The sequence below is a fragment of the Xenopus tropicalis genome, chromosome 3 (genome assembly GCF_000004195.4).
Source record: "Xenopus tropicalis strain Nigerian chromosome 3, UCB_Xtro_10.0, whole genome shotgun sequence".
NCBI classification, from domain to species: Eukaryota; Metazoa; Chordata; class Amphibia; order Anura; family Pipidae; genus Xenopus; species Xenopus tropicalis.
The window spans coordinates 24,240,599-24,256,319 of NC_030679.2; positions in this window are offsets into that span (position 1 = coordinate 24,240,599).

Here is a 15,721-nt window from a genome sequence, read left to right on the forward strand (position 1 = left end):
GTCTACGGCCTCATCTGTCACTCGTCGCACGGCACGCTCCAGGAAGAACACAAAGAGTACTAGGTCACTGATGGTGCCTTCAGTGCGACTAACCATATTTGTGACCTCGTCAAAAGGGCGCATGAGCATGCAGGCATCACGCATAAGCACCCAGTAACGGGGGGAAAAAAATCCCCAGCTCTGCAGATCCAGTCCTACCACCCAGTTCAAATAGATATTCGTTAATGGCTCTTTGTTGTTGCAGCAGACGTTCAAACATGAGGAGCATTGAATTCCAGCGAGTCTGGCTGTCACAAATTAAACGCCTGACTGGCAAGTTGTGCCGCCGCTGAATGTCAGCAAGGCGTGCCATGGCTGTGTAGGAACGTCTGAAATGGCCAGACACCTTCCTGGACTGCCTGAGAATGTCCTGCAATCCTGGGTACTTTGAGACAAACCGTTGGACTATTAAATTTAGAACATGTGCCATGCAGGGCACATGTGTTAAATTGCCCAGTCTAAGTGCTGCCAACAGATTGCTTCCGTTGTCACACACCACTTTTCCAATTTTCAGTTGGTGTGGGGTCAGCCACCGATCGGCCTGTGAGTGCAGAGATGACAGGAGTGCAGATCCAGTATGGTTTTTGCTTTCCAGGCACGTCATGCCCAAGACAGCATGACAACGGCGTACCTGGCATGTCGAATAGCCTATGGGAAGCTGGGGGTGCACAGGTGTGGAGGAGGACACAGCAGCAGAGGAGGAAGAAGCCGAGGAAGAAGCCAAGTTAGAAGACGAGTTAGAAGATGACTTAGAAGACGAGTTAGAGAGCAAAGGAGGAGTAGAGGTGGTGGCAGATCCGCATGCAACCCGTGGCGGTGACACCAACTCCACTGTTGTTGAACCACGCATTCCCTGCTTCCCAGCCATAACAAGATTCACCCAGTGGGCAGTGTAGGTGACATACCTGCCCTGACCATGCTTGGAGGACCATGTGTCAGTAGTCATATGGACCTTTGCCCCAACACTAAATGACAGAGATTTGGTGACTTGGCTCTGCACATGCTGGTACAGGTGTGGTATTCCCTTCTGGGAAAAAAAATTGCGGCTGGGTACCTTCCACTGAGGTGTCCCAATTGCTACAAATTTGTGGAAGGCCTCAGAGTCCACCAGCTGGTATGGTAAAAGCTGGCGGGCTAAGAGCGCAGACAAGCCAGCTGTCAGACGCCGGGCAAGGGGGTGACTCGGAGGCATTGGCTTTTTACGCTCAAACATGGCCCTCAAAGAAACTTGGCTGGGGGCAGATGAGCAAGAACTTGGTCAAGGTGGAAGGCGGAGTGGAGGGTGGTTGAGACGGGTCAAGGACAGCAGAGGTAGAGCAGTAAGATGCTGGACCAGAAGGAGGGTGGCTTTGAGTTTGGCTGCTGCCTTTGAGGTGTTGCTCCCATAGTGCTTTGTGTTTGGCTTTCATGTGCCTTCGCATAGCAGTTGTACCTATGTGGGTGTTGGGCTTCCCAAGACTCAGTTTCTGACTGCACTCATTGCAAATTACAGCGCTTTTATCAGAGGCACAAACATTAAAAAAATGCCACACTGCTGAGCCTTTTGATGTGGGCTTTCTAGCGGTAACAGTAGAAGCTGGCGGGTGCGTTGGCTGGCTGACCACAGGTGCCGATTCATGTTGTTGCCCTACTGTTCCCTGCGAGCTGTCCCTGCTTCTTCTAAGTCTTATTCTCCTCCTGCCTCTCTGACTCTCCGTCTCTCCATCTGAACTATCCTCCTCTTGCTCTCTTCTTCTGGGCACCCACAAAACATCAATCTCCTCATCATCATTCTCCTCAGATGCATCAATTTCTTTTGACAGCTCACAGAAGGCAGCAGCAGCGGGGACCTCATCACACCTTATGTCCATCTCTGTTGTGTTGCCTGCCTGAGTTATATCTGGTGTAACGTCCTCATCTCCTTCATCTTCTTCTGGCAATAATGGTTGCGCATCACTCATTTCAACAAACTCATGAGTAAATAACTCCTCTGACTCCAGTGAAGAAGGGGCGGCGGTGGTGGAGGAAGTGGTAGGTGGGGTTGTTGTTGTTGTTGTTGATGAGGATGTTGTGGCAAAGTTAGAAACGGTAGAGGATGGGGTGTGCTGTGTAAGCCAGTCAACTACCTCTTCAGCATTTTGGGAGTTCAGGGTAAGTGCCTTCGGAACACTGGGCAATTTCCTAGGGCCACAGGATATCATAGCAGCACGGCCCCTAGTGCCTCTGCGTGGCGGCCTGCCTTTGCCTGGCATTTTTTTTATTTTTATAAAACAACAACAACTTGGGTGATGTTTCTGGACACGGAATTATTATTGTTATTTAGACAAATTGTGAAAAAGCTCACACAGCAGACACCGGGCAACAAGGCCTGCAAGTAGTGATGAGCGAATCTGTTCCGTTTCGCTTCGCCGAAAAATTCGCGAATCTTTGAAAAGATCCGCGAAACGGCGAAAAATTCGCGAAGCGGCGAAAATGTCGTGCGACAAAAAAAATTGTCGCCCGCTGCTATTATTTTGTCGCGCGCGGCTCTTGTTTTGTCGCACGGCTCTTGTTTCGTCGCGCGGCTCTTGTTTCGTCGCCCGCGGCTCTTGTTTCGTCGCCCTCGGCTCTTGTTTCGTCGCGCGGCTCTTGTTTCGTCGCCCACGGCTCTTGTTTCGTCGCGCGGCTCTTGTTTCGTCGCCCGCGGCTCTTGTTTCGTCGCCCGCAGCTATTATTTTGTCGCACGGCTCTTGTTTCGTCGCGCGGCTCTTGTTTCGTCGCCCGCGACTATTCTTTTTTGACGCCGCGACAATTTTTGGACGTGCGGCGAATTTTTCCGCGGCGAAATTTTTCATCCGTTTCGCGAAACAATCCGCCAATGGCGAAACGCGAAAATTCGCCGCGAATCCATGCCTGGCGAAACTTTTCGCCCATCACTACCTGCAAGGGCAACGTATACAGTAGTGGATACGGAATATATTATTGCTGGTGGAAAACCATCACTCAGGTGATGTTTCTGGACACGGAATTATTATTGTTATTTAGACAAATTGTGAAAAAGCTCACACAGCTAGGTGGCACTTGGTTGCAGACACCGGGCAACAAGGCCTGCAAGGGCAACGTATACAGTAGTGGATACAGAATATATTATTGCTGGTGGAAAAATGTCACTCAGGTGATTTTATTGCAATGCAATGTCACTACTATGTGTAACGTGTTTGGTGCACTACTATGAGCAGCACGCCTGTCTCCAACACACACAGACGGAGCTGCAGCAGTCAGCAGATGAGATCAGCAGAACAGCTGCCCACAGCAGCTACATACAGAGCAGTAGAAAGTAGATTACTAGCCAGAAAACCTACTTAAACTCTCCCTCAAATCAATACACAGCTCCTCTCCCCACACAAATACAGAGCAGTAGAAAGTAGATTACTAGCCAGAAAACCTACTTAAACTCTCCCTCAAATCAATACACAGCTCCTCTCCCCACACAAATACAGAGCAGTAGAAAGTAGATTACTAGCCAGAAAACCTACTTAAACTCTCCCTCAAATCAATACACAGCTTCTCTCCCTACACTATCTCTTCAAGCAAACACAGGCAGAATGTAAAATGGCTGCTGGGCTTCGGTTTATATATGGAAGGGAGTGGTCCAAGGGGGGGGGTGGTCCAGGAGGGAGAGCTGCCTGATTGGCTGCCATGTATCTGCTGGTCTGGGGTGAGAGGTCAAAATTTGGCGCCAGCTAAGGCGAACCCAAATGGCGAACATCGACAAAAGTTCGCGAATTTGCGGACTTGCGAACACCCGATGTTCGCGCGAATTAGTTCGCCGGCGAACAGTTCGCTACATCCCTAATTACAGGGAAAAGGGAATCATTTAACCATTAAATAAACCCAATAGGGCTGTCCTGCCCCCAATAAGGGCTAATTATATCTTAGTTGGGATCAAGCACAGGTACTGTTTTATTATTACAGAGAAAAGGGAATCATTTAACCATTAAATAAACCCAATAGGGCTGTTCTGCCCCCAATAAGGGGTAATTATATCTTAGTTGGGATCAAGTACAGTACTGTTTTATTATTACAGAGAAAAGGGAATCATTTAACCATTAAATAAACCCAATAGGGCTGTTCTGCCCCCAATAAGGGGTAATTATATCTTAGTTGGGATCAAGTACAGGTACTGTTTTATTATTACAGAGAAAAGGGAATCATTTAACCATTAAATAAACCCAATAGGGCTGTTCTGCCCCAATAAGGGGTAATTATATCTTAGTTGGGATCAAGTACAGGTACTGTTTTATTATTACAGAGAAAAGGGAATCATTTAACCATTAAATAAACCCAATAGGGCTGTTCTGCCCCAATAAGGGGTAATTATATCTTAGTTGGGATCAAGTACAGGTACTGTTTTATTATTACAGAGAAAAGGGAATCATTTAACCATTAAATAAACCCAATAGGGCTGTTCTGCCCCCAATAAGGGGTAATTATATCTTAGTTGGGATCAAGTACAAGTACTGTTTTATTATTACAGAGAAAAGGGAATAATTTAACCATTAAATAAACCCAATAGGGCTGTTCTGCCCCAATAAGGGGTAATTATATCTTAGTTGGGATCAAGTACAGGTACTGTTTTATTATTACAGAGAAAAGGGAATCATTTAACCATTAAATAAACCCAATAGGGCTGTTCTGCCCCAATAAGGGGTAATTATATCTTAGTTGGGATCAAGTACAGGTACTGTTTTATTATTACAGAGAAAAGGGAATCATTTAACCATTAAATAAACCCAATAGGGCTGTTCTGCCCCCAATAAGGGGTAATTATATCTTAGTTGGGATCAAGTACAAGTACTGTTTTATTATTACAGAGAAAAGGGAATAATTTAACCATTAAATAAACCCAATAGGGCTTTTCTGCCCCAATAAGGGGTAATTATATCTTAGTTGGGATCAAGTACAAGGTACTGTTTTATTATTACAGAGAAAAGGGAATCATTTTTAAAAATTAGAATTATTTGCTTATAATGGAGTCTATGGGAGATGGCCTTTCCGTAATTTGGAACTTTCTGGATAACGGGTTTCTGGATAAGGGATACCATACCTGTATAATATAACACACTATTTCTTCTTTCTAATGAATAATATCATGTTGCGCTGAGATATCGAGGCAAGCTGCCAGTCTCATCTCTAAGTTCTTCTTTTTAAAATTCTTTTATACCTTTCTTTACAAGTGCAAAAAGGCCTCTATAACATAAGGACCACCATTATTTGGAAAGTGTCGTTTTTTTAACATTCCATTTATCAAAGTCCAGCGGTTATGTTTTAAATGCCGGCGTGTTTCATTTTTGGAAAACAGCTTGCATAGTATGTCATTAGAATTAGAAAAAAGTTGCGATGGATTAGTGATGTTTTCATGCTTGAGAAACTCTCAGGAACAAACTATGCAGATTTGTGTGCTTGAATCTGCATTATTATGACACTTTCTTTAGCAGAGAAAAGTCACACATTGAAATGGAAATTCAAGGACCTTGTTTGGTAAAATTTGGCTTCATGATAATTTTCCATGACTCTTTGAAAAATGCTTTTTTTTCAGCCTCATGGAATGGCAGATAACAGTAATTGCCTGCTTGAAGTAGCATTGTGATACCATAACTTTGTTAAACATAATGGTTTCATAACAGACTTGAATATTTTAAAGCCCCATCTGACAAAATGAAAGCTTTTCTGGGTAAAAATGCTAACAGCATTTGATTTTTGTTCTACAAGTAAATACTTATTTGTTTCATCAAAATGTCATTAATCAACATTAAAGGAGTAGGGATGTAGCGAACCTAAAAAAAAAAGTTCGCAAACATGTTCGCGAACTTACGCCAAATCCCACGAGTATTCGCGAACTTTGTGAACCCCATAGACTTCAATGGGAAGGCGAACATTAAAACCTAGAAAAGCCATTTCTGGCCAGAAAACTGATTTTAAAGTTGTTTAACTCTTTTACTGCCAAGCACGTATGGCATACGTGCTGGCAGTAAAAGGGCTTAAACGCCAACGACGTGTCTCATACGTCGTTGGCGTTTAAGCGCTGCCCTCTGCAGCGGCGGCATGTGCCGCCGCTGCAGAGGGCTTCTAGCAATGACAGCCCCCCTGGGCAATGTGCCAGGGGGGCTGTCATCAGGGTCCTGCGAGCCAATCGCTCGCAGGACCCTCCAGGAAGCAGCAGACGCGATCGCATCGCATCTGCTGCTTCCTGCTTCCTCCCTCTCCCCCAGCGCCGGCCCAACTGAGCCAGGAGCGATCGGGTCTTCAGGAACAGGTAAGGAGTTTTTTTTATTGCTTTTACACACTTTTACACACTTATACACACATTTACATACATTTATACACACTTACATACATTTACACACACTTACAGCACACATTTTAGCATTTTTTTTTTTTTCATTTTTCACACTTTTATACACTTATTTACACTCATATACACACTTACACACTATCACACAACTTTTACACATGTACACACATGTATACACAAACACTTTGGGTTTTTTTTGTTTTGCTTTTTTTTTTTTTTTTTTTTCATTTTACCACTTTGTTTTTATTTTCTTTTACCTAAAAACTGTTTATTTTGACAGCGTAACTATTGGATCAGATATTCTGGCCACTAATTACACTGTCATGTGACTTATTTTGTTGTTTCACTGATTTGCACAATTTTTGTGGTTTTATCACATTTTATCCCTATATAAGTATTCCTGATCTGTTTTTAGCGTAGCTTTGCCAGGTGTAACTTTGGTGTACAAAAATAACTTTACCTATTTTGAATTCATCAGAATGTGTACTTTCCAAAAATATATGGTTTTCTGGGGGTCACTGTATAGTTAGGGGAAGTTTTGGCACATAATACACTGACAGGGGGCTCTGTGTGCAAAAGCTGAGCTGGCAGGCGAGAAATCCTTATGCGCTATTTTCATTTAGGGTTCAGTACATACCGCAGACTTTGGTATATCTATGCATATTGGGCATCAAACTGTTCAGTAGGCCTCTGGTGTTCCTATTTGGGGTGACTTGCCTTTGTACGCAAGAAATTGTGTGAGATAAATGCGGCAAATTGCAACATTTTTAGGCGATTTTCTGAAATGTCATAAAAACCGATAACTTTAGGAAAGCTTTGCGGCTTGGTACTTTGGTGTAGAAAGGACTCTTTACCCTTGTTGGATTTGTCAGAATGTGTACTTTCCAAAAATATATGGTTTTGTGGGGGTCTCTGTATAGTTAGGGGAAGTTTTGGCACATAATACACTGACAGGGGGCTCTGTGTGCAAAAGCTGAGCTGGCAGGCGAGAAATCCTTATGCGCTATTTTCATTTAGGGTTCAGTACATACTGCAGACTTTGGTATATCTATGCATATTGGGCATCAAACTGTTCAGTAGGCCTCTGGTGTTCCTATTTGGGGTAACTTGCCTTTGTACGCAAGAAATTGTGTGAGATAAATGCGACAAATTGCAACATTTTTAGGCGATTTTCTGAAATGTCATAAAAACCAATAACTTTAGGAAAGCTCTGCAGATTGGTACTTTGGTGTAGAAAGGACTCTTTACCCTTGTTGGATTTGTCAGAATGTGTACTTTCAAAAAATATATGGTTTTGTGGGGGTCACTGTATGGTTAAGGGAAGTTTTGGCACATAATACACTGACAGGGGGCTCTGTGTGCAAAAGCTGAGCTGGCAGGCGAGAAATCCTTATGCGCTATTTTCATTTTGGGTTCAGTACATACCGCAGACTTTGGTATATCTATGCATATTGGGCATCAAACTGTTCAGTAGACCTCTGGTGTTCCTTTTTGGGGTGATTTGTCTTTATCTGATCTTTATCAAGAAATTGTGAGAGATAAATGCGGCAAATTGCAACATTTTTATGCGATTTTCGAAATGTCATATAAATCTGCAAACTTAGGAAAGCTTTACAGCTTGGTACTTTGTAGCAATAAGAAATATTTACCCATTATAGATTCGGGGGGATGTGTATTTTCCAAAAATATATGGCTTTCTGGGGTGAATGTACTTTTTTTGTAGCATTATCCCACATAAAGGATGTAAATGTGTTGATTTTGCAGGAGCTGAAATGATAGATCATATGGGGGTATGTTCCCATTGGGGCCCCTACATGCCACATACTTAGGTAAACCTATACATATTGGGCATCAAACTGTTCAGTGGACCCCTGGCGTTCAAGTTTAGGGTGTTTTATCTTGGTACCTAACACTATGTGGGAGATAAGATGCTGCAAAGTGGAAGCTTTGAGGGGATTTTTGGAAATGTCATCAAAATTGCTAACTTTAGAAAAGCTGTGCGGCTTGGTACTTTGGAGTAGAAAGACATGGGTACCCATTTTAGATTCGGGGGAATGTGTACTTTCCAAAAATATATGACTTTCTGGGGTGAGCGTACTTTTTGTAGCTTTATCCCACATATAATGATGTAAATGTTTTGATTTTGCAGGAGCTGAAATGACAGAAATGACAGTATATATGGGGGTATGTTCACATTCGGGCCCCTACACGCCACATACTTGGGTAAACCTATACATATTGGGCATCAAACTGTTCAGTGGACCCCTGGTGTTCAAATTCAGGGTGTTTTATCGTGGTACCTAATGCTATGTGGGAGATAAGATGCTGCAAAGTGGAAGCTTTGAGGGGATTTTTGGAAATGTCATCAAAATTGCTAACTTTAGAAAAGCTGTGCGGCTTGGTACTTTGGAGTAGAAAGACATGGGTACCCATTTTAGATTCGGGGGAATGTGTACTTTCCAAAAATATATGACTTTCTGGGGTGAGCGTACTTTTTTGTAGCTTTATCCCACATATAATGATGTAAATGTGTTGATTTTGCAGGAGCTGAAATGACAGAAATGACAGTATATATGGGGGTATGTTCACATTGGGGCCCCTACATGCCACATACTTAGGTAAACCTATACATATTGGGCATCAAACTGTTCAGTGGACCCCTGGCGTTCAAATTCAGGGTGTTTTATCTTGGTACCTAATGCTATGTGGGAGATAAGATGCTTCAAAATGGAAGCTTTGAGGGGATTTTTGGAAATGTCATCAAAATTGCTAACTTTAGAAAAGCTGTGCGGCTTGGTACTTTGGAGTAGAAAGACATGGGTACCCATTTTAGATTCGGGGGAATGTGTACTTTCCAAAAATATATGGCTTTCTGGGGTGAGCGTACTTTTTTGTAGCTTTATCTCACATATAATGATGTAAATGTGTTGATTTTGCAGGAGCTGAAATGACAGAAATGACAGTATATATGGGGGTATGTTCACATTCGGGCCCCTACATGCCACATACTTGGGTAAACCTATACATATTGGGCATCAAACTGTTCAGTGGACCCCTGGTGTTCAAATTCAGGGTGTTTTATCTTGGTACCTAATGCTATGTGGGAGATAAGATGCTTCAAAGTGGAAGCTTTGAGGGGATTTTTGGAAATGTCATCAAAATTGCTAACTTTAGAAAAGCTGTGCGGCTTGGTACTTTGGAGTAGAAAGACATAGGTACCCATTTTAGATTCGGGGGAATGTGTACTTTCCAAAAATATATGACTTTCTGGGGTGAGCATACTTTTTACTAGCTTTATCCCACATATAATGATGTAAATGTGTTGATTTTGCAGAAGCTGAAATGACAGTATATATGGGGGTATGTTCACATTCGGGCCCCTACATGCCACATACTTGGGTAAACCTATACATATTGCGCATCAAACTGTTCAGTGGACCCCTGGTGTTCAAATTCAGGGTGTTTTATCTTAGTACCTAATGCTATGTGGGAGATAAGATGCTTCAAAATGGAAGCTTTGAGGGGATTTTTGGAAATGTCATCAAAATTGCTAACTTTAGAAAAGCTGTGCGGCTTGGTACTTTGGAGTAGAAAGACATGGGTACCCATTTTAGATTCGGGGGAATGTGTACTTTCCAAAAATATATGACTTTCTGGGGTGAGCGTACTTTTTTGTAGCTTTATCCCACATATAATAATGTAAATGTGTTGATTTTGCAGGAGCTGAAATGACAGAAATGACAGTTCATATGGGGGTATGTTCACATTGGGGCCCCTACATGCCACATACTTAGGTAAACCTATACATATTGGGCATCAAACTGTTCAGTGGACCCGTGGCGTTCAAATTCAGGGTGTTTTATCTTGGTACCTAATGCTATGTGGGAGATAAGATGCTTCAAAATGGAAGCTTTGAGGGGATTTTTGGAAATGTCATCAAAATTGCTAACTTTAGAAAAGCTGTGCGGCTTGGTACTTTGGAGTAGAAAGACATGGGTACCCATTTTAGATTCGGGGGAATGTGTACTTTCCAAAAATATATGACTTTCTGGGGTGAGCGTACTTTTTACTAGCTTCATCCCACATATAATGATGTAAATGTGTTGATTTTGCAGAAGCTGAAATGACAGAAATGACAGTTCATATGGGGTATGTTCACATTGGGGCCCCTACATGCCACATACTTAGGTAAACCTATACATATTGGGCATCAAACTGTTCAGTGGACCCCTGGCGTTCAAATTCAGGGTGTTTTATCTTGGTACCTAATGCTATGTGGGAGATAAGATGCTTCAAAGTGGAAGCTTTGAGGGGATTTTTGGAAATGTCATCAAAATTGCTAACTTTAGAAAAGCTGTGCGGCTTGGTACTTTGGAGTAGAAAGACATGGGTACCCATTTTAGATTCGGGGGAATGTGTACTTTCCAAAAATATATGACTTTCTGGGGTGAGCATACTTTTTACTAGCTTTATCCCACATATAATGATGTAAATGTGTTGATTTTGCAGAAGCTGAAATGACAGAAATGACAGTTCATATGGGGTATGTTCACATTCGGGCCCCTACATGCCACATACTTAGGTAAACCTATACATATTGGGCATCAAACTGTTCAGTGGACCCCAGGCATTCATATTTAGGGTGTTTTATTTGGTTACTTTATGACCTGTAGGAGATAAGATACTATAGACTAGAAGCTTTGAAGCGATTTTTAAAAAAAATCACAAATTTTGATAAAAACCAATAACTTTAGGAAAGCATTGCAACTTGATAGTTTGGAGTAGACAGACAGTTGTGCCTATTCTGTATTCCCCAGAATCTGTTCTTTCCAAAAATGTACAATTTTCTGGGATAAACCTTCTGTTAGTGGAATTTTGGCCTTGAAATCCAAAGTATGCAGTTTTTTTGGAGCAGTGCTTTGGGAATTTGGTAGTGTACTGCTGGGAGTTTTTGACCTATACAAGTGAGAAATCTCCATAAAACTATATATATTTGGTATTGGCACGTTCAGGAGACATGGGACTTTCCAAATCAGTTGTATATTCATGCATAAAATAATTTTTGTTTCTAGTATGTGTGATTATATTATGGAAAATTTGATTTTTTTTGCATTTTTAGACATTTAGAAGCCTATATCTTGTTACAGAATTGGAATTACACAAAAATTCTACCATATTTTGAAAGCTTAGGTTGTTCTGAAAAAAATGATATATTGTTTTCCTTGGTAAACTAAAAGTCCCCCCGAGGAAAGGCCCCTAAAGTGAAACAGTGCAAAATGTTCAAAAACTGTCTGGCAATACAAGTTCCGCTTTGACCAAAATGGCTGGCAGTAAAAGGGTTAAAGGGTGCCACGACCTGGACAGTGGCATGCAGGAGGGGGATCAAGGGCAAAAACTTCTCTGAAAAATACTTTGTTGGCACAGCGTTGCGCAAAAAACGCAAGCTATTCTAGCAAATACGCTGCTTTTTTGCTATGTCGCGCTAAACACCATGAAAACGGGTTTTGCGGAAAAACGCCATGTGTGACTTGTGCGGCGTATTGTACAATACTTTTGCAACGATAAAAAATGCAGCGGTAAACGCGGCGCAAACCCAAACTGCGAACATACGCTGAACACCCGATGTTCGCACGAATTTGTTCGCCGGCGAACAGTTCGCTACATCTCTATAAAGGAGAAGGAAAGGCAAACAACTAAGTAAGCTTTATCTGAAAGGTCTATGTAAATACAGCCATAAGCATTCACAGAAAATCTACACTGAGTCCTTTATCAAAAGAAACACGGAATTTCTTGACTTCTTTTGTGTACACATGTTCTTCCATATCAGACTTCTGTATCAGTTCCTCTCTCAGAAAAATCCTTTATTCTGTGGCCGTGTCTGTACAGTTCTTTCCCTCTCCCTTCTCCTGCTTCCCCCTCCCATAAGAAATCATAATAATTCACTTCCCTAAGGAATGTGTGATCTGAGCTATAATGGCTAGAGCTGCAGCAGGAAGCTATAAAGACAAAGCTAAAATGGCAGCTGCAATCTTAAAGAAACAGAGAAAACTTCTAGGGCTTTTTACTCAGGTATGGTAATGCTTTCTGCAGAATTAATATAGTGTTATAGTGAATTAATATAGTGTTCTAGGTGACACTACTACCAATAGATTCACCATGTTAAAAATGCCAAAATGACTTTCCTTCTCCTTTAATAGCATAGACTTTATTTTATGCATTGTGTCACAATATTTAGAATGCTGATTTGTACAGGTATAGATTGTCTTATCCGGAAACCTGTTATCCGGAAAGCTTTAAATTACAGGGCAGTCATCTCCCATAGCCCACATTATAAGCAAATAATTCAGATTTTTTAAAATTATTTCCTTTTCTGTGTAATAATAAAACAGTACCTTGTACTTAATCCAAACTATGATATAATTAATCCTTTTTGGAGGCAAAACAATCTTTTGGGTTTGTTTAATGTTTTGTTTTAGCAGTCTTAAGGTATGGTGCTCTCAACAGAAAAGGTTCCTTCAGGGCCCAAACTAGGGGTAGGCAGGAGAGGCAGCTGCCTAGGGCACAATGATTGGGGGGCGCCAGGCAGCCTCTCCTGCCTACCCCTAGCCCGCTCACTTTAGTCATTGCCCCCACCACTTGTTATTACACGATGGGGGCAATGATCTAGCTGCTAGCGCATCGCAAACTGCCCCCCCTCCGCACACGTGCGGGGGGGAATTGGTGAGGTTGCCGACCGCGTTGCCTAGGGCGCCCGGTCTTGGCCCGCCCCTGGGTTCCTTTTCTGGAAAATCTGTAGAGTACAGAGTATTTCATAGACTCTGCATTTTATAGCTGGAAATGTTTTCTGTATTCTGTATTGTATTTGCTTTATATTAAGTGTATTAGTATGAGTAAAACCTTAAATGACATGTAAACCCCTCACAAAGTCTGAAATATTTAAATACCTTCCACTTTAGTTGTTATTAGTAAGGCTACAGGATCCCCTTACTTACTTAAGATCCCTTCTCCTCCTCTAATTCTCTTGCTCCCCTCCCTTAAGAATTTGCTTTGGCTATTGGCTATTGAGCATGCTCAGTTCTTCTTAACCCTGGTCATTAAACACACCCTTAAATCTAACAGCCAACAAAGAAATGGCATTGTTTGGCACATATTTTTTCTCCTAACCTCCTGTCCTGAGCTCATCTTAACCATTACGGTGCTCAGTCCTAGCAAGCCGTATTATCACAGTAAGTTCTGCCTGTGTAAGCCTGTATTACTCAGTGCATGAGCTTTACAGTGCCCGTGTGCTGTTTGCAGACGTAAATGTCACTGAAGATGTGCGAGAAGGAAAATGGCCATTGGGTGAAAGCTGATATTTTATATAGGTGAATGGAGGAGATACTGTATATATACAATACAAATGGGGTGGTTTTGGTGGGGAAGATGTGCCCAACATATATACATGGTAGAAAAATGTAGGGTTTACATGTCCTTAAAAGGGTAAACATGCAAAACACACTTTCATTCTATGTTATTTCTTCACTCTTCTCCATCACCCTCTTAGCAATTTGTCTCTATATGCAACTTTAAGTGAGAGTCGGTTATATTAAAAGACAGTTATCTGTAATACTTAGGGGCTGATTTACACGTATTCGAATCCGAATTGGAAAAATTCCGATTGGAAAACAAACATTTTGCGACTTTTTTCGTATTTTTTGCGATTTTTTCGTCACCTTTACGACTTTTCGGAAATTGTCGCAACTTTTTCGTAACCATTACGACTTGCGCGAAAAGTCGCGACTTTTTCGTAGCCATTACGATTCGCTCGTATCTTGTCGCGACTTTTTCGTATTGAGCGCTCGTAAGCGGCGGGCGAAACTTTCAGCATGATTTTGAAAGTCTCCCATAGGGCTCAATGGCACTCTGCAGCTCCAACCCGGCCCAAGGAAAGTCTCCCATAGGGCTCAATGGCACTCTGCAGCTCCAACCCGGCCCAAGGAAAGTCTCCCATAGGGCTCAATGGCACTCTGCAGCTCCAACCTGGCCCAAGGAAAGTCTCCCATAGGGCTCAATGGCACTCTGCAGCTCCAACCCGGCCCAAGGAAAGTCACCATACTGAAGCTTGAATGAATTCGAATCTTTCGTACTCTGCGCGAAAGCTGCGAAAAAGTCGCGACTTTTCGCGCAAGTCGTAACGCTACGAAAAAGTCGCGACATTTTGCGAAACATTCGGAATGGCTACGAAAAAGTCGCGACAATTTTCCGAAAAATCGCAAAATATCGATCATTACGAAAAAAAACACCTTCGGCCGTCGGAACGTTCGTGGGTAAGTAAATGTGCCCCTTAGTCTTGGAAAAGGGAGCACAAACCAATGTATTTGATCTAACTGTCAATCAAAATCTGACCACTGCACATAGAGGCACATTGGTGCCACCAAAACATGGAGGGGACTGGTAATTTAGTAATAAAATAACATACTCAATAGTTATGGGAGATAGAATCATTAATAGGCTGTACAGCACATGTTTTCATTTCACGTAAATTAGCCTTGACCAACATATCAATCCCATAATTGTCTTTTATTTTCCCCATGGCGATTCAGCTGGGCCTTTAAAAAAGGCAAAAATGTCACCTCCCTATTCTGTAACAATGTGTCCTGTATGATTTGCATCTGAACGTTACCTTTTGTCATTTACAGTACATAAATATTTCACTGCAGATTTCATACATGATAGCAAACCGCAAAAGTGATAATGAGATATTTTATAACCACCTAAAGAATATGCATAAATTCTAGATGTTATAATATGGTGGCAATTAATCTGAATACGGGTAACAGTTATCATATAACATGCTGTTGCTAAGCGATACTACCTGGTAATGGTGTGCTTAATTTATACATTAACTCCATTTTTTTTTTTTCTGAGATTGGATAACTGGGATGACACAGGGCATATATGTGGGTGTTCATCAATGTGATAGAAAAAGAACACGTTCTGTTCATGCACAATTAATAAAACAAACTATATTTTTAGTCTGAAAGAGAAAACATGGATGAAACAATGCATAACTAGAAATAGATTGCATCTTCTCGACATACCCTTAGAGAAAATATGTTTTTATTTATAAGGATGTATTTTCATTTATAGGGATGAAATCAAGGGGGCACTTAAGGTTAAAACAAAAATCAATATCAAATTAAACATAGATTGCAAACATTGAAAAGCATTTAAAAATGTAAGAAGATATAGTTCACTTTATAGAAGATAGCGATGATAATTCCAGCCACGATAGATCTTATGGGCACTGCCACTTCAAACTGGATAGCCAAGCTGCAGGTGTATATAAAACAAATGAAAAGAAGGGAGCGCACTGCCCTAGTGTATAGT